This window comes from Carcharodon carcharias, chromosome 30 (genome assembly GCF_017639515.1).
Source record: "Carcharodon carcharias isolate sCarCar2 chromosome 30, sCarCar2.pri, whole genome shotgun sequence".
NCBI classification, from domain to species: Eukaryota; Metazoa; Chordata; class Chondrichthyes; order Lamniformes; family Lamnidae; genus Carcharodon; species Carcharodon carcharias.
Window position 1 is genome coordinate 13,572,091 of NC_054496.1, and position 18,220 is coordinate 13,590,310.

Genomic DNA, 18,220 nt, shown 5'->3' on the forward strand with positions numbered 1-18,220 from the left:
GCTCACTACTGCCTTCTCAAGGGCAATTAGGGAATAACTGAGCAATAAATGCTGGCCCAGCCAGCGAAGCCCACATCCCATGAATGAATAAAAAGAAATATAGGAACAAGAGCAGACCATTCAACACATGGAACCTGTTCCGCTAATAAATTAGATCATGGCTGATCTGTATCTTAATTCCATTTACCCAACTAGGTCCTGTGACCCTTAATATCCAAACCTAACAAAAATCTATCCATCTTATTATTGAAATTTTGAATTGACCCCAAGCTTTCCACTACCCTTTGTGTGAAGAAGTGTTCCCTGCTATCATTCCTAGGTCTCATTTTAGGTTTTTGCTTTGTTCTGGAATCACAACACCCCTCGAGGGAATAGCTCATCTCCCTTGATCCTATCAAATAGTTACTCATCTTAATCACCGCGATTTGCTCACCCTTAACTGAAGGGAACACACGCTCCATTGATGAGCTGTCCTCATCAGTTAAACCTTTGAGCCCCTGGTATCATTCTGGTGAATCTGCACTGCCATCCTCCCAAGGCCAGGTTGGTGTTCGGAATTGAATACTGTGCTCCAGATGTGGTCTAACCAGAACTTTGTACAACTGTCCACCTTGCGTTTCAGCCCTGTTGAGATAAAGGTCAACATTCGATTAGTCTTTTCAATGTTTTTTTTTGTTCCTGTCCTCTGGTTTTAAATGATTCCTGTATATACGGATCCTAATCTCTTTCTTCCCTCTTAGCTTTTCACCACTTAGAAAATGCACTGATCTGTCTTTCTTGGGTCCAAGGTGGATGACCCACACACACGTTCCCGCATTGAACGTCACCCGCCACAGTTTCGCTCACTCACTTAATCTCTCAATGCAACTTACTGCTCCCAACTATAATGGCCAGCTAAACTGAGTCTCACCAACAGCCTGACTGAAACCAGCCAACTGACGATGTGTGAAGGGATCAAAACTCTCGGTCGAAGTGGCTTAGTATTAAAGTGGGCATGGCCATGGCCCGCTAAGTCACTTACATGAAATATGGTCACCCAAAACCAGCTTTGCTGGGCAGGACATGTTGTTTGTTTGCCTGGCACGCTGGAGACACCGGGAGCAACTGTTCCAGATGGAACTCATCACCGCAGGAGATTCCCAGGACAACAGCGGAAACGCCACCACCTGGAAGTTCCCTCTCCAAGTCACTCACCATTCTGACTTGGAAATATATCGCCGTTCCTTCACTGTCGCTGGGTCAAAATCCTGGAACTCCCTCCCTAACAGCACTGTGGGTGTACCTACACCACAGGAACTGCAGCAGGTTCAAAAAGGCAGCTCACCACCACCTTCTCAAGGGGCAATTAGGGATGGGCAGTAAATGCTGGTCTCGCCAGCGATGCCCACTTCCTGTGAACAAATGAATTTAAAAAAAAATGCTCTCAAAGAATCCCTGAAGAAATCAAACATCCTCTCTGACTCATGGGAGTCCCTGGCCTGTGACCAACCAAAACGGAGAAGGTTCGGGTTGGGAAGGGACCGAGGAAGCATTGAGAGACTTCGTCGGAGCACACAGGGGGATAGGTCGCGGCATCAGGGGGAGTGCACAAGCCTCCAAGCGCCTCATCTACCAGACCCTACACACACTGCCTGGCCCCGCATGTGGCAGAGTCTGCAGATCGCGCATTGGACTCATCAGCCGTCTCCGAACCCATCGGATCGGAGTGGGAGTGAGTCACCCTCAATCCCGAGGGACTGCCTAAGAAGGAGGAAGGAGGTTTGGGTGAAGCTTTGATTTTACTGCTATGTTCTGTTACCCATTCCGAAAGGGGCTCAGAACAATTGCTGCATGTTGTGCTGCCTATCAGCCGCAGGAGCCTCATAAGGCAACGATGAATCGTTCCCTAATGACCCATAATACAATCCTCCCAAACGTGTTAAAGGCACATCCCTGAAAGCCAATAATCAATAGTGCACTATTATGTCAGTAGATCCTTCTCTAGGCAGACAACAGTTGCTGTTTTTTTTAACATAAAAGTTGTTGTTTTTTTCAGGATGGTTACTGGCTGTAGGTTGCTAATGACGCCAAAGAAACAAAAGCCTCTCAGTTCATGTTGGCACAGCTTTGCTCTCTTCTTGTCACGTGCGTAAATTAAAATTCTGCAGTAATATAGGCTTAACAGGTGTGGCTGGTTTTAAATTAGATCTTAACAGGCAAAGTTTGTTTGAATAATACACTGAAATTTGCAGTATATGCAAAATTTTTTAAAAGAAAATTGAATTGGGTACCTGATTGTCCTCCTGGCTGAGCCTTTCATCTTGATGGAGTGAGTACCTGCCATAATTCAGTGTGTTCAATGAGTCCCATAGACTCGTTCAGTGCTGAAGGAAGCCATTTGTTCCATCATACCTGTGCTGGCCCTTAAAGTTGCTATCCAATTAGTCCTACTCCCCTGCTCTTTTCCCATAGTGCTGCAGCTCTTCCCCTTCAAGTTAGTGAATCTACTTCCACCGCACTTTCACATTCCGGCTCGTGACAACTCTTGCTGTTGAGACAAACGCACCTGACCTCCCTCCCTTCTGATTCTTTTGCCAATTACTTTACTCTTCTGGTTACCAATCCCCCCCCGCCTCCACCCCCACCGCCAGTGGAAACAGTTTCTCCCCATTTGCACTTCAAACACCTGTATAATGTTGAATGGGAGGGGAAGGGGGTGTGGGGGTGGGGGGAGGTTTGCCCATCTGTGGTCCCTCTGTGCATGACAAGATTGTCAAATGCAGGTACATAGAGGTGGTTGGTGAACTGAGCATGCCCATTTGGCTTCAAGGTTTAATTGGACCAGGAATGACCTTCCAGCCTGGCTCATTGATGAATAGGTGGGCCTGTCACTGTCTCTTGCAAGTTCTCCCACTTGGTCCTAGGGAACCAAGCTTGGCAGTGTCTTACGAGTTGGTGCTGTTAATGAGCCATTCAGGGTGAAGGTTACTGGCACTCTGATTTTAGCTGGCTGAACTCCCCCACTATCCCTGTACAAACCTTTCAGACCCTAAACATTTGTTCCTGCTGTCCAGTAGCAATATATATTTTTAAAATTATTCTTTTGTGGGATGTGGGCGTCGCTGGCTGGGCCCAGCATTTATTGCCCATCCCTAATTGCCCCTTGAGAAGGTGGCGGTGAGCTGCCTTCTTGAACCTGCTGCAGTCCCTGTGGTGTAGGTACACCCACAGTGCTGTTAGGGAGGGAGCTCCAGGATTTTGATCTAGTGACAGTGGAGGAACGGCCGATATATTTCCAAGTCAGATTGGTGAGTGGCTTGGAGGGGAACTTGCAGGTGTTGGTGTTCTCATGTGTCTGCTGCCTTTGTCCTTCTAGATGGTAGTGGTCGTGGGTTTGGGAGGTGCTGTCTAAGGAGCCTTGGTGAGTTGCTGCAGTGCATCTTGTAGATGGTACAATAGCTCTGTGGTACAATAGCTCGGTAGTACAATTTAACCTGGAATGTACACTTAGGTGGACTTTGCAAGTTCTATATCAGAAATGGAAATTATATATGGGTGGATTTCTCAGTAGTTTGGTTTGAAATGCCTTAATCATGGTTCACGAAATACTTCTAGGGACTGAAATCTGTTGTCCTTACCTCCCCTGACCCATATGTGACTCCAGTCCCAGACTACTTTGCGAAATGGCCCAGAAAGCTACTTAGAATGTCTACCATCATCTTCTCATGATAAATGAGTACGACCAGAAAATGTCGGCCTTGCCAGTGACGCCCATATCTCAAGAATCAATTTAAGGCAAAACAGGTTAGGGAACTGGGCTGATAGTGTCAGATGTTGTTTAATGTGGACCGATGCCTATTCCTGAGTTTAGGAAGGACAGCAAACATTAACTAAATGAAAAGAGGTTCCAGATCATAACCTAGGAAAGGAGTTTTGGTGTGTTGGTGGACAGATTATTGAAGCCCTCAGCACGGTGTGCCACTGTGGCTCAATGTGTGGCACTCTCGCCCCCACGTCATAAGGCTTTGGGCTCATGCCCCACTCCCGAGACTTGAGCACATAACCCAGGCTAATACACCCAGTGCAGTACTGAGGGAATGCTGCATTATTGGGGGGTGGGGTGGGGGTCTTTCCAATGAGACTGTAAACTGAAGCCTGTCTATTCTCAGGTGAATCCCAAAGATCTCGTGACACTGTTTTGAAACAGAGCAAAAATATTCTTCCAATGTCCTGCCAATATTCCTCTCTCAACTGACATTGTTAACACAGGATATCAGATCATTTGTGGGATCTTGCTGTGTGTAAGTTTGCTATCATGTTCCCTATATTTCTACCTCAGGCTCACAGTGACAGACAATCTGTCTCTTGAATGGGATGTTGGCCTTCATTACCAGGGGATTTGAGTACGGGTGTACAGATGCCTTGCTGAAATTGTATAGAGCCTTGGTGACACCTCACCTGGAATATTATGTACAGTTTTGGTCCCCTTATCTAAGGAAGGATATACCTGTCATGGGGGGAGTTCAATGGATGTTCACCAGATTAATCCCTGGGTTGGCGGGATTATTTTATGAGGAGAGTTGGGGAAACTGGGTCTGTATTCCCTCGAGTTTTGAAAAATGAGGGGTGACCTCGTTGAAACTTACAAAATTCTTACAGGGCTTGACAGGGTGGATGTGGATAAGATGTTTCCCCTGGCTGGTGAATCTAAACCAGAGGACATAACCTCAGGATAAGGGCCAGGCCACTTATGACTGAGACGGGGAGGAATTTCTTCACTCAGTGGCTGATGAATCTTTGGAATTCTCTACCCCAGAGGACTGCGGAAGCTCAGTCATTGAGCACGTTCAAGACAGAAATCAATAGATTTCTGGAGACTAATGACATCTAGAGATATGGAGGTAGTGTGGGAATGTTGAGGTAGATGATCAGCCATGATCTAATTGAATGGCAGAGCAGGCTCGATGGGCTGAATGGCCTACCACTGTTCCTATGTTGTTCATATGTTGATGCAGAACTTGATACACGGAGAGGGAAAGCAGCTATCACCGTTAGGTGACCCATGAAACGAATGACATTAAGCTGATCCTTAGGGCCTAGCTGATGGTTCATAAGGCCTGCGTAGCCCACACTTTGCTGTCTGGCTGTGAAACATGGGCAACTTGCAGCTACCAAAAAACGAAGCTCAACAGTTTCCATCTCCACTGTCTGCGGCGCATTATGGGTAAATCCTGGCAGGAGGAAACCACAAATGTGGTGGTCGTCTCAAAGGCAGAGCTCCCACCTTTGTTAGCACTCGCCAGACAGAGGCGGCTTTGGTGGATCGAGCATGTCTGCAGGATGGAAGATGGTCAGATACCCAAGGACTTACTGTCTGGTGAGGTAGCCAGAGCCAGAGCCGGAGAACCGGTTGGATGTCCAAAACTCCTCTTCAAGAATGCTTGCAAGTGTGACGTGAAGACCCTAAGCACCGATTACCATCACGCCTGGGAGTCACTAGCTGACTACAGAGGAAAATGGAGGCACCTCTGGTGGGCTGCTGTGCATGGCACAATGACCAGCAGCTTGGCAACAGGTGTCAACGCCAAAAAAAGGACGACCCGCTGTGACACTTGGATTCATCCATACCCGGCACTTGTGGCAGGACCTGCCTCTCAAGGATTGGCCTCATCAGCTGTCAGCAAAGGTTCACCATGTGAAGATCCCCTCCCCCCACCATCCGAATGGATTCGCCTGCTGCGTGTCCATCACCTTTCGTCGAAGGGAGGATGCCGAGGTTTCCTACATTCCAACAGTGACTACGCTTTGAAAGTAGCTCACCGACTGTGGGGAAAAAAAAACTTTGGAATGTGCTGCCATCGTGAAAGTTTTTTCCTTTCCTCTCTTTGCGAGGCCGCAATGGGGGCAAGTGGGGTATTTGCACTGCCTATCGGGAGATGTAAAACACAAGTCTAATGAAGCAATTCTGAAGTTTGAACAGAGCACTGGTCCAGTCCCAACTGTGTAAACTTCCAGTAACCACATTAAAAAAAAATCAATCAGGCATTGGAGAGGCTGCAGTGAAAGGCAATTAAATTGATAAGATGAGAAGCTGCAGAAGCTGGAAATGTTCAAAGTGGAGAAGCGAAGGCTCAGGGTGACCTTACTAAAGTAGCCAAGATTCTAAACTGGCACAGAAGAGTTAAATGTAACTCTCTTAAACATAGGTGCAGATTCTACAACAGGGCATCGTCTCATACTCTGAATAGGAAAAGTCTGTTTAGATTTACAAAGAGCTTGGTGAATATACAGGATGAAGTGCCAAGGAGGATGGTGGGGGCAGATTGTATCAGTGAATTCGAGAGAGTTGGATAAGCACCTGGCAAAAAAAAATTCGATTGAGGGGCACTGCGGATATCATGGGATGTGATGCTACGTACACATAGGGACTGACCAGATGGGCTGCTGTTAGCTTCTGGGGGAGGGGGTGGATGTTCCTATAAGGATTCCATTTATCTTATAGCATGTTTACATTGCGGTTTTGCCACTGATGCTGGCATCGAATTTGCAGAATCTGCAAAGTAGCAATCTGGCGTGTGTATCTCTGAAGGCAGTACCACCTCAGCCGCCAAAGTAAATGTCATACGAGGCAAGGACAGCCAAGAAAGGAACATGGCTGAGGCATTGCTGCCTACACTAAGCAGGCCAGAAAGGTGGCTCGCTGGCAGCATCCCTTACACAACCTCACTTAAGATGCTAAAAGCGGTTACTGGCCCTAGTGAAATAATTGTTGTTTATGCCATTGTAGCAGCTGCACTGGCACAGTTGGTTTTAAAGTGGTTCTTACTGTGGTGCAGGCTCAATGTTTCCAATGTTTCTAGAAAGTACCCTATGTAAATAGAACGGTTTGTATATCAATGGGATTAGCAGCCTGTAATTGAGAAGCACGGCTGTCTCTTAATATATTTACAAAATAAAAACTTTTACTGTTAGTTTTGATAACCCCTGTGAGTTTCTTTCTTCATCCACCTTTTTTTTCTCACCTCTCACTATTTCATGTGTATCCGTCTGCTGCATTTTCTTTCTAGCTCTCTGGGACTTCTGGGTTTTTCACTTTTGCCTGCGCTCATGTAATTTATTTCTTTTACATGATGCAAGAAGGCAAGAGATAGGAGCAGAGTGGATCTCTCAGCCCACCGAGTCTGCTCCACCATTCGATACAATCATTGCTGATCTTGGGCTCCAACTCCACGTTTCCCCCCAGCTCCCCATGTCCCTTGATTCTCTGAGAGATCAAACATCTGTCTATCCCAGCCTTAAATATATTCAATGATGGAGCATCCTCAGCTGGCTGGAGTAAAGAATTCCAAAGATTCACAACCCCTTGAGTGAAGGGATTTCTCTTCATCTCAGTCCTAAATGATCGGCCCCTTATCCTGAGACTGTGCCCCTGTGTTTTCGGTTCCCCGACCAGCAGACACAATCTCTCAGCGTCCACCCTGTCAAACCCCTTCAGAACCTTCTACGTTTCAATGAGATCATCTCCTTCTTCTAAACTCCAGAGAATATTAGTGTCACTTGCCTCATTTGTTGACCACGGCTGCTTAATGTCTCAAGTGGGTCCTTTGCCTTTTTAAGGTATGTACCAGTTTTGCATTGTGCCCAAAAATTCCTTGAGGGCTTCCTAGTGTTTGTCTGAGGGCTTATCCATCAAGAGTACAGCCCAGGTACCGTGCTCCATTTATTTCTCATGTCAATGAGGTTTGTCTTACTTAAATTTCTGTTTGTGGCTTTTGTTTCTCCCTCTCAAATCTAATTTCAGGTATTATGTTCACTATTTCCAGGATTACACAGTATTTATAGCACAGAAATAGGCCATTCAGCCCAACTGATCTATGCTGGCATTTATGCTCCACACAATCTTCAGCATGTTCCTTTACAGTCTGACAGTTAGCTGCTTGTGGCTTGTTACTCGTCACTCAATCTAGAATGGCCTAGTTCTTGCCAGTTCTAAAACAGTTCCAAGCACCTTCTAGAAATTTGCCACCTTAATTACTTGTGCTGCTCTGCTTCTGCTAGTCTGCTTGAAGACTGAAATCTTCCAATATAATCACATTGCTTCTACTACATCTTTCCCTGATTTCCATATTAACAAGTTTAGAGATGGTTGTACAAAAGTTCACTAAGTTGATTCCCAGGGTAAGAAGGAGGGATTGAGTAGAATGGGCCTTTATTCTCTGGAATCAAATAGTTGTTTGGTAGTACAGAACTTGAGTATCACTGAAAAAAGAGACATGTTGAAGTTTTTTGTCTTGCACTCTTCAGGACACTTTTCAAAAATACCAATATAAGGGGAAAACAACAATTTATACCGTATGAGAAGAGAGTGCTGATTGGTTGGCAAGTGAACTCTGATTGGTAGAGGTGTCGCCATGGAGAATGCATGGAATTTCTGGAATCAAGAGATATGGGGATTGGGCTTGAGAGTGGAGTTGAGGTCAAGGATCAGCCATGATCATATTGAATGGTAGAGCAGGCTTGAAGGGCTAAGTAGCCTACTCCTGCTCCCACCTCTTGTGTTTTTATCCATTCGCTACTATTAGAAGACATCTCCCACCACAGTCTTGCATCCTTTCCCATCTCTTTAGCTCTGAACATCCAGTTTCAATTGCTCGTTCACCCTCACTGAAATCCTGTCCTTTCATGAGCCTTATTGTGTCTTTTAGAACTACAGGTGCAATGCCTCAAATCTGGCTGCCTGAAAACCAGAATTGTCTGAAAGCCAGACACTTTTTAAAATTTTCCATTCATCAATTTTAATTGAGTGACACCAAAACATAACTAAACTGGCTTATTCGGCCGGCCACTTCATTAGCGCGGTGTGGCTCCAGACTAGTTACCGGCTTCACCGCTTTGCGCACTACTGTGTCCCACGCTCCAGGCAACCCTTGACCCCAGCCGACCTGGCTTGACCTGAACTCCTGATGGCTTGAACTGCCCAATCCAAAATCCAGCACTACCTGAAATCCAGCGCGGTTTTGGTCCCGAAGTCGTTGGATTTGAGGTACACTACCTGTCTTGCCAAATTTCTCCCTTTCCAAATTTCCTTGTCCTGTCTAAGAATCCGTTAGTCTATAATATTTAACTCCCAATTACCCCTATCTTGAGGCAAGATTACTTCAATGGCTGCCACCTCATCCCTTTAAGTTATACTTCTAACCAATTTGTTTTATTTCTAATAGAATGGGGGGTCTTCCTGTGTGTGATTGTTATCTGCCTCACTGTCCCCATCCTACCCTGATGGTGTGAGTCTCACACTTTTGGTTGCTGTATATTGCTACATAGGTACTTTCATGCTGTTTATTAGTTTTCCTCAAAAGCATTTTAATTTTTTAACAGGTGTTCTATTATTTCTTCCTATAATCTTTCCTATTCCCAGAATATTTATGTACTCTTGTACTCTGATTTTTGCTCTTATTCTCCCCCGCCAGTTCAAATTATTTTCCTCTCCACAGTTCTATTGATCCTTTCTGCCAGAGTCTTGGTTCAAGTGAAACCTGTCCCAGTGGGACATCTCCTTCCTGCCCCAGTACCATGCATTTATTTTCCTGATCCCTTTATCCCTACGCCAATTAGCACGTGGTTTGGGTAGTAATCCAGAGATTACAATCGCTGAGCGATTTAGTGCCTGGTTCCTGATGTTTCATCTGTAGGACCTTCTCCCCTGTCCTTTCCCATGTGGGTGGTTCTGACCATAACAGCTGCTTCCTCCCGTTTCCTTTCTAAGCCCCTCTCCAGCTGTTTTGAGGAATCTCTCATGCTGGCTGTGGGCAGGCAACACGATCTCCTTACCTCTCAGTTGTAACTGCAGAAGCTCTCCCCTATACCCCTAGTTATCGGAACCTCTAAACTTGAATCTAGTAATAGGGGGCACAGTTTCAAAATAATGCGACCGGCTGCATGCCGCCATTTTGCACGGGTTGGCCAATTAAGGCCTGCCCAGCGTGACGCGCACCCAGAAGTGCTGAGCGTTCCCTGAGCCCACGAAAGAGCAAAGAAATCTCCCTGAGGCACAGAGCTGCTCACCCACTGGCCTGAGGATCAGAACGACTCGAGGCGACATCGAGACGCATGCCTGACGCCAACGCGCATCATTTTACGCATCGGTGAGTGAGCCCCGCCCCCGCTCGCCGACCCGAAGATTCTGGCCATAAAGTCCTGGGTTCAAGTCCCACCCCAGGGCTTGAGCCCAAAAAAAAATTCAAGGCTGACACTCCAGTGCAGTACTGGTGGAATGCTGCACTGTCAGAAGTGCTGTCTTTTGGATGTGATGTTAAACTGAGGCCCCATTTGCCTGCTGTAGTGGATATAAAAGGTCCCATAGCACCATTTCAAAAAAGAGCAGGGGAGTCCTCCCCAATGTCCATGTCAAATTAGCGATTCTCTGGTAATTATCACGTTGCAGCTTGTGAGAGCTTGCTGTGTGCAAATTGGCTGCTGTGTTTCCTACATTATAACAGTGACTACATTTCAAAAAGTGCTTCATTGGCTGTAAAGCACTTTGAGACATCCAGCGATCATGAAAAACACTAAATAAATGCAAGTTTTGCTTTTTATCCCCCAGAGTTTGTTGGAAACATGGAAGGGGAAGGACATTACAAAGTATCACTATTATTTTTGGTGTCCATTTGAGAGGGAGGGCGGGGGAGATTTCAACTTCGGCATGGTACAAGTTGAGCTGGTGCTGCTGGAAAATCAGTCTGGGCATTTAATGGGCAACCAACCTGATCCTGTCAGTTAAGCTGAAGTTAGAAGTTCTGCCCCTGGAGAATCCTTCACTTTAGAGGTCAAATGGATGGCATCAAGTGCATCTGGAAAGAGTGAGTTTGATGGGAAGAGCTGCCTTTTCTCACTCAATGCTTCTAAAAAATGTTTTTGATTTGGCAACAGCTAACAACCTTTATGATCTGCCTGCTTCCAGACATCTGGCACCAATTAAGCAGGCGATGGTCAGGACTCCCTTCCCACATGCATATAAGGAGATAAACCAGATGAGGTCCGGCCCCTAATAAAATGACACATCACACGCCCAAAGCTTCCACATGAAAAGAGGAGTTTAATGCGTCTGTGAAGAAGATAGGACATTATCAATTTGAAATGGTAATCATGTGAAGGAAAGGCTGTTTGGTGAAGAGGAATTTATTCAACAGACATAACCTTCAAAGGTGTCAAGATTCTATCATCTTTTTGCCAATTTTCTCCGTTTTAATGAAAGCTTAATTCCTCCTCCTTGGCCATTTTCTCAGGCTGAACCAGACTATCACCAAAACCTCGGTGTCTTATTTCACTCTGAGCTGACCTTCCCACCCTAAATCTGCTCCATCACAAAGACCTATTTCAACCTCCATAATATCGACAATTTGCACTCCTGTCTTGGCTCATCCGCTGCTGAAACCCTCACCCGTGCTGCGGCTATCTCCAGACTCGAATATTCCAATGCTCTCTTGGCTGGCCTCCCACCCTCTCTCTAAACCTGAGCTCAGCCAGGACTTGGTTTCCTAACATCTAACTTGCACCAAGTTCCCTTCACCCATGTGCTCGTTGACCTTCATTAGCTACTGAGCCAGCAATGCTGCGATTTAAAAATTCTCATCCTGATGTTGGAATCCCTCCATGTCTTCTCCCCTCCCTGTAACCCCGCTCCAGCCTTGTAATCCTCTAAGATCTCTGGACTCCTCGAACTCTGTTTCTCCCTTTCACCAGTCATTGGCGACCATGTCTTCAGCCACCTGAGCACGAGGTTGTGCAATTCCCTCCTTAAACATCTCCATTTCTCCACCTCTATTTCCGCATTTAAGACCTACTTTAAAATCTACCTCTGACTAAACTGTTGCCACCCGTTTTAATGTCTCCTTGTGTAAGTGCGCTGTCAGCTTTTGTTCGATTGCGCTGCTGTGAAGTGTCTTGGGACATTTTAACTAACTTATAGAAATGCAAGTTTCTTTTTTAAAAAAATCATTCATGGGATATGGGTGTCACTGGCTGGGCCAGGATTTATTGCCAATCTCTAGTTGCCCTTGAGGAGGTGGTGATGAGCTGCCTTTTTGAACAGCTGCAATCCATGTGGTGTAGGTACACCCACAGTGCTGTTAGGGAGGGAGTTCCAGTACTTTGACCCAGCGACAGTGAAGGAGCATTGTTTAAATAAACATTGTAGGTAAAGGCACATGAACGCATAAGAAATAGGAGCAGGAATGGGCCATTCGGCCCCTCGAGCCTGCTCCGCCATTCAATAAGATTGTGGCTGATTTTCTAACTCAACTCCCCCTTCTTGTCCTGTCTCCAGATCCCTTGATTCCCTTGGCATCCAGAAATCTAACAATCTCAGTCTAAAGTATACACAATGACTGAGCATCCACAACCTTCTGGGCTGGAGAATTCCAAAGATGCACATCCCTGCAAGTGAAGAAATTTATCCTCGTCTCAGTGCTTAGTGATTGATGCCTAATCCTGAAACTGTGACCACTTAGTTCTAGACTCTACATCCTGGGAGAACATAGAGATGATGGAGGTTTGATTTCACTGGAAGGGAATTGAATCAAATTCACTTTGTTTTCCATTGTTCCCTGTTTTTCTCCCTAAACGAGCTGTTCCTTCATTTATAAATGGTAAATATTGGGAGCTTAATTCATTGACTGAGCAGAAGCACCACAATCAAATCTCCTCCTGTCTTTCCCTGGCACCTGCTTTCTAGCAATCAAGAATGAGAAACAAAAGAGATTTTTATTCCCCCTTTGCTCCGAAGTTCCTGATTAACTTTACGACACATCACTGAATTCAACTGCACTTGGAAGGAAACTTTTGAGTCTCCAGGAGGAAATTTTCCAAATTCACTCCCAAACAGGGTTGGAGATGATTGGCAAACGTGCTCAGTTTAAATATTCATCATTTGGGATTGTTTTAAATCTTTTATAACGTGAGCCGATATTAGTGATCCTCGAGTAGGTTTACAGGCAAATGATCAAAACCACATTAACAAGGATTAATTCTTCATCCAAATGCAAAGTTTGCATTTTTGTTCAAATTGTTTGGTTCCCATCATGAACTGTATTAATAATAAATATCTCTGTTTGAAAGCTCTTTCAAAGTGCCCCTGGGACACTCTGCTAAGTTCTAGTTCACATCAATCCAATTTTGATTGAGTTGTTGGACTAGTCAGCTTCGCCTCTTTGACTGAAGGTGTAATGTCATTCAAATTGAACAGCCTGCTTATCTTAATACTACTGATCATGGAATATCCCAGCACAGAAGCAGGCCACTTAGACTATCAAGCCCACACCGAGACTCTTCTCCAGACGAGCCACCTAATCATACTCCATAACTCACCCCTTAAATATGTACCTTTGGCAAGGGGTTGCCTTTTTAAGAAGTGAGAAAGACTTGCGATCACGTAATGCCTTTCACGACCTATAGACATCTCAAAACGCTTTACAGCTATTGAAGTACTATTGAAATATTGTAATATAGGAAATGCAGCAGCCAATTTGTGAACAGCAAGACCCCACAAACAGCAACACAATAGGTGATCAGATAGCCCGTTTTGTCGTGGTGTTGACCGAGAGGGAAATATTGGTCAGGGCGATAGGAATGACCACCCCTGCTGTATTTCAAAGATCTTTTTATCCCACCTGAGGGGGCTGATGGGGCCTCAATTTAACGTCTCATCTGAATGATGGCACTCACTCAGCACTGCACTGGAGTGCCAGCCTAGATTATGTGTTAAAGCCTTGAGAGTGGGATGTGTGCCCACAACCTTCTGACTCAGAGGTGAGAGTGCTGCTCACTGAGTCACAGCTGGCAGAGAATTTCATATTCTAATCACCTTCTGCATAAAGACGTTTTCTGAACCTTTAAAATTCTTGGTGATTATCTTTATTTTGTCCGCTATTGTTGCGTTTGTGTTTGCTAGTGAAAGGAATCTTTTGTTAATTATTCTGTCATGGAGCCTGATAATTTTGAAAGTCTCCATCAGGTTTTGCTGTATCCTACTCTGCTGTGATGAAAATGTCCCTGGATTCTCAAACTTCTCTTTATAACTACGTCCTTAGCCCCTGGTAACACCCCAATGAACCTTTGCACCTTTGCCAATGTTAATGTGTCCTTCATGTATCTGGAAAATGAAAAATACTTCAGCTGTAGCCCTAACTGATATCATGTCTACGTCTAGGTTTACCCCTTTGTACTTGTATTTTATGCCTTTAGATACAAAACCAAATATTACATTTTTAATTATCTATTTGTACAGCCACCCTCCCTATCTCTGTAATGTCCTCCAGCTTACAGCCCCTCCCTCAATCTCTCGGTTCCTCTGTCCGTTTGTGCAACTCCATTTCTCCCAATATCAGTGGCTGTGCTTCAAGTGCCCACACACCCTACACTCTATAATTGTTTCTCTATCTCCCTTTACCTCTCCGTATCCCTCCTTCTTTCATAAGATTTTCCTTAAGAGCCACTTATTTCTCCAAGCTTTCGGTCACCCCATCTAGCTTCTCCTTCTTTAGCCTGGCATGAATTTTGGTCTGATTGTGCCTAGTTGAAGTGCCTTGGGATGGTTTTCTGTGTTTTTATTACTGCAAGTTGTTACTGTTGTTGTTTCATGATCTGGATATCTGCATATGAAGGTTGCTTTGCTCCTGTACGTCATTCAGATTGGTAGCATTTCAGGTGTTGCTCCTTTCTGAGTCAGAAAGATATGAGTTCAAGACCTGTACAAAGACTAGAGCCACAAAATTCAGGCTGTCACTCCAGAACACTAGAGGGAATGCTATTTGTAGAGGTGCTGGCACAAGAATGTAAGAATTAGGAGCAGGAGTAGGCCATTCGGCCCCTCGAGCCTGCTTCACCATTTGATAAGATCATGGCTGATCTGACTGTGCCCTTAACTCCATTTTCCTACTGACCAATGAAACCTATCTGCTGTTCTAGTGCACATGAACAGTCCCACGGCACTATTCAAAGACCAGAAATGAGCTCTGGTTGCCTGGCCAACATTCACCCCTCAACTAACACCACCAAAACAGCTGGACATTCATCTCACTGCTGTTCATGGGCTTTTGTGTACAAATTGGCTTTCGTGTTCATCGACAAAGCTATGATAAAACTCCAAAAAAAAAATTGTGAAGAAAGACTTGCATTTATGTAGCACTTTTCATGACCACTGGATGCCTCAATGAAGTACTTTTGAAGTATAGTCACTGTTGTTATGTAGGAAAAATGACAGTCAAGTTGTGCACAGCAAGATCCCATAAGAAAACAAAGTTATAATAATCAGATAATCAATTTTTTTGTGATGTTGATTAAGGGATAAACATTGGCCAGGACACCAGGAACAGCTCTCCTGCTCTTCTTCAAAATGGGATCATTTACTTCCACTTAAGCAGACAAGCAGGACCTCAGCTTAACGTCTCATTTAAAAGACAACATTTCTAACAATGCTCCCTCAGTACTGCACTGGCGTGTCAGCCTTGATTCATGTGTTCTAGCCTTGAGAGTGGGACTTGAACCCAGAACCTTATAATACAGAGGGAAGTGTGCTACCAATTGAGCCACAACTAGCACTCCAAAGTAAGATGAAGCATTTTTGGGATTTGCCATGACGTGAAAAATATATAAAAGGCAACTCTTTCCCTGGTACTGAAATGCATGAACGCATTGTTTTCTGCATTGAACTGCCCCAGGTCACCTATCTGCTCATCCTTAATTTAAATGTGTCCCTCCTTCACACATTTACAGCTCCTGTCACTTTTTGTCACACTTTGCAATTTGGTGTAATCAATAGATCTTGATGTTCTTCCCTCAATTCCTAAGTCCAAATCATATGTGAATGTGGAAAGAAAAATCTAGTCCCAAAGCAGGCCCATGGAACATCACTCTTGAAATCATTTAAGTCTAACTTCACTTCCAGACTTTGCTTTTGGCCCTTTAATAGCCTCTCTGTCCATTGTGTCACATTCCACGTGATCCCATGTCCTATCGCCTTGGCCATAATTCTGGTATGTGGTGCTTCTGAAAATGGGCACCAATCAAATTCACTGCTTTCGATCTGTCTTTGATATATTTGAGAGAATTCGACAAGGTTGGGCAAGCGTGACCTACCTTTTACCCATGCTACCTAGCTCTGATTATCAAGTTCCCTTTTGTTTTAAATGTTCCTTACTACAGATGTTAACAGTGTACAAATAACTGAAGTATCAGCAACAACTTGCATTTATATAGTGCCTTTAAAGTAGAAAAATGTCCTAGTGTGCATCACAGGATCATTTTCAGGTAAAACTTGACACAGGGTGGACAAGCTACTTTACAACTTCTTGGATTATCCCCCATTCCCTCCTTCTGATGAGGAGAATTGAATTTGTCACTCTTTCGGCAGAACCTTCTTTTCCAAAGGATTTTGGAATTTTATAGTGTTATCCAGCTTCTTTCAGCATTTGGTTGTCAACTGCCAGACCTGCAAATTGACTCCCCCTTAAATTTGGGTGACTGTTTCAGCTCCCTTTTTCTTTGAGTGTAACCATTGGTATCGTTTGTTCATTGATGGGTTGTGGACATCACTGGCTAAGCCAACATTTATTGCCCATCCCTATTGCCCTTGAAAAGGTGGTGGTGAGCCACCTTCTTGAACTGCTGCAGTCCATGTGGTGTAGGTACACCCACAGTGCTGTTAGCAAGGGAGTTCCAGGGTTTTGACCCAGCAACAATGAAGGAACGGTAATATATGTCCAAGTCAGGATGGTGAGTGGCTTGAAGGGGAACTTCCAGGGTGGTGGTTCTGTTGCCCTTGTCCTTCTAGGCAGTAGAAATTGCAGATTTGGAAGGTGCTGTCTAAGGAAACGTGATGAGTTGCTGCAGTTCACCTTATGGATGGTGCACACTGCTGCCACTGTGCGTCAATGGTGCAGGCAGTGGGTGTTGGAGGTGGTGGATTGGGTGCCAATCAAGTGGGCTGCTTTGTCCTGGATGGCAATGAGCTTCTTGAGTGTTGTGAGAGCTGCACTCACCCAGACAAGTGGAGAGTATTCCATCACACTCCTGACTTGTGCCTTGTAGATGGTGGACAGGCTTTGGGGAGTCAGGAGGTGAGTTACTTGTTGCAGAATTCCCAGCCTCTGACCTGCTCTTGTAGCCACAGTATTTATATGGCTAGTCCAGTTCAGTTCCTGGTCAATGATAGCCCCCAGGATGTTGATAATGAGGGATTCAGTGATGGTAATGCCATTGAGTGTCAAGGGGAGGTGATTAGGTTCTCCCTTATTGGAGATGGTCATTGTCTGGCACTTGTGTGGTGTGAATGTTACTTGCCACTTATCAGCACAAGCTTGGATATTGTCCAGGTCCTGCTGTAAGGACATGGACTGCTCCAGTATCTGAGGAATCTTGAATGGTGCTGAACATTGGGCAATCATCAGTGAACATCTCCACTTCTGACCTTATGGTGGAAGGAAGGTCATTGATGAAGCAGCTGAAGATGGTTGGGCCAAGGACACTACCCTGAGGAACTCCTGCAGTGATGTCACAGGACTGAGATGATTGACCTCCAATAACCACAACCATTTCCTTTTGTGCTATGTATGACTCCAACCAGTGGAGAGTTTTCCCCCTGATTTCCATTGACTCCAGTTTTGCTAGGGCTCCACACTTGATGCCACACTTGGTCAAATACTACCTTGATGTCAAGGGCAGTCACTCCCACCTCAGTGCCATGAACTCTTGAGTTCAGCTCTTTTTTCCATATTTGGACTGATGCTGTAATGAGGTCAGGAGCTGGGTGGGTCTGGCAGAACCCAAACTGAGCATGAGTGAATAGGATATTGAGAGGTGACTGATGGGGCGGTAATCTCCAGGATTGGATTTGTCCTGGATTTTGTGGATGGGACATGCCTAGGCAATTTTCCACATCGCTGGGTAGACGCCAGTGTTGCAGCTGTATTGGTGGTTCTCCAGTTCCATATCCATATTCGCCTCCCTTATGGAAACATGGGCAATTCTCTAGCCTGCCTCCCCTGCGCCCACTCTTCACCCTTGCCTCTCTCAGAAGCCTTACCCCTGCTACTTGCTCCCTTAAGTGTAACAGCAATGTGGGTGTACCTACACCACATGGACTGCAGTGGTTCAAAATGCAGCTCACCACCACCTTCTCAAGGGCAATTAGGGATGGGCAATATGTGCTGGCCTAGCCAGAGTTACCCATGACTGAATAAATTTT

General features: G+C 45.1%; 1 long non-coding RNA gene across 1 annotated transcript in view; it reads right to left on the bottom strand.

The window, feature by feature from the left end:
* Window positions 1-221: 221 nt before the first annotated feature.
* Window positions 222-18,220, bottom strand: part of LOC121271222 — a 76,309-nt gene continuing 58,310 nt past the window's right edge. The window contains exon 4 of the long non-coding RNA XR_005941693.1: window positions 222-624. This is a non-coding gene — a long non-coding RNA (uncharacterized LOC121271222). The remainder of the gene's footprint in view (window positions 625-18,220) is intronic.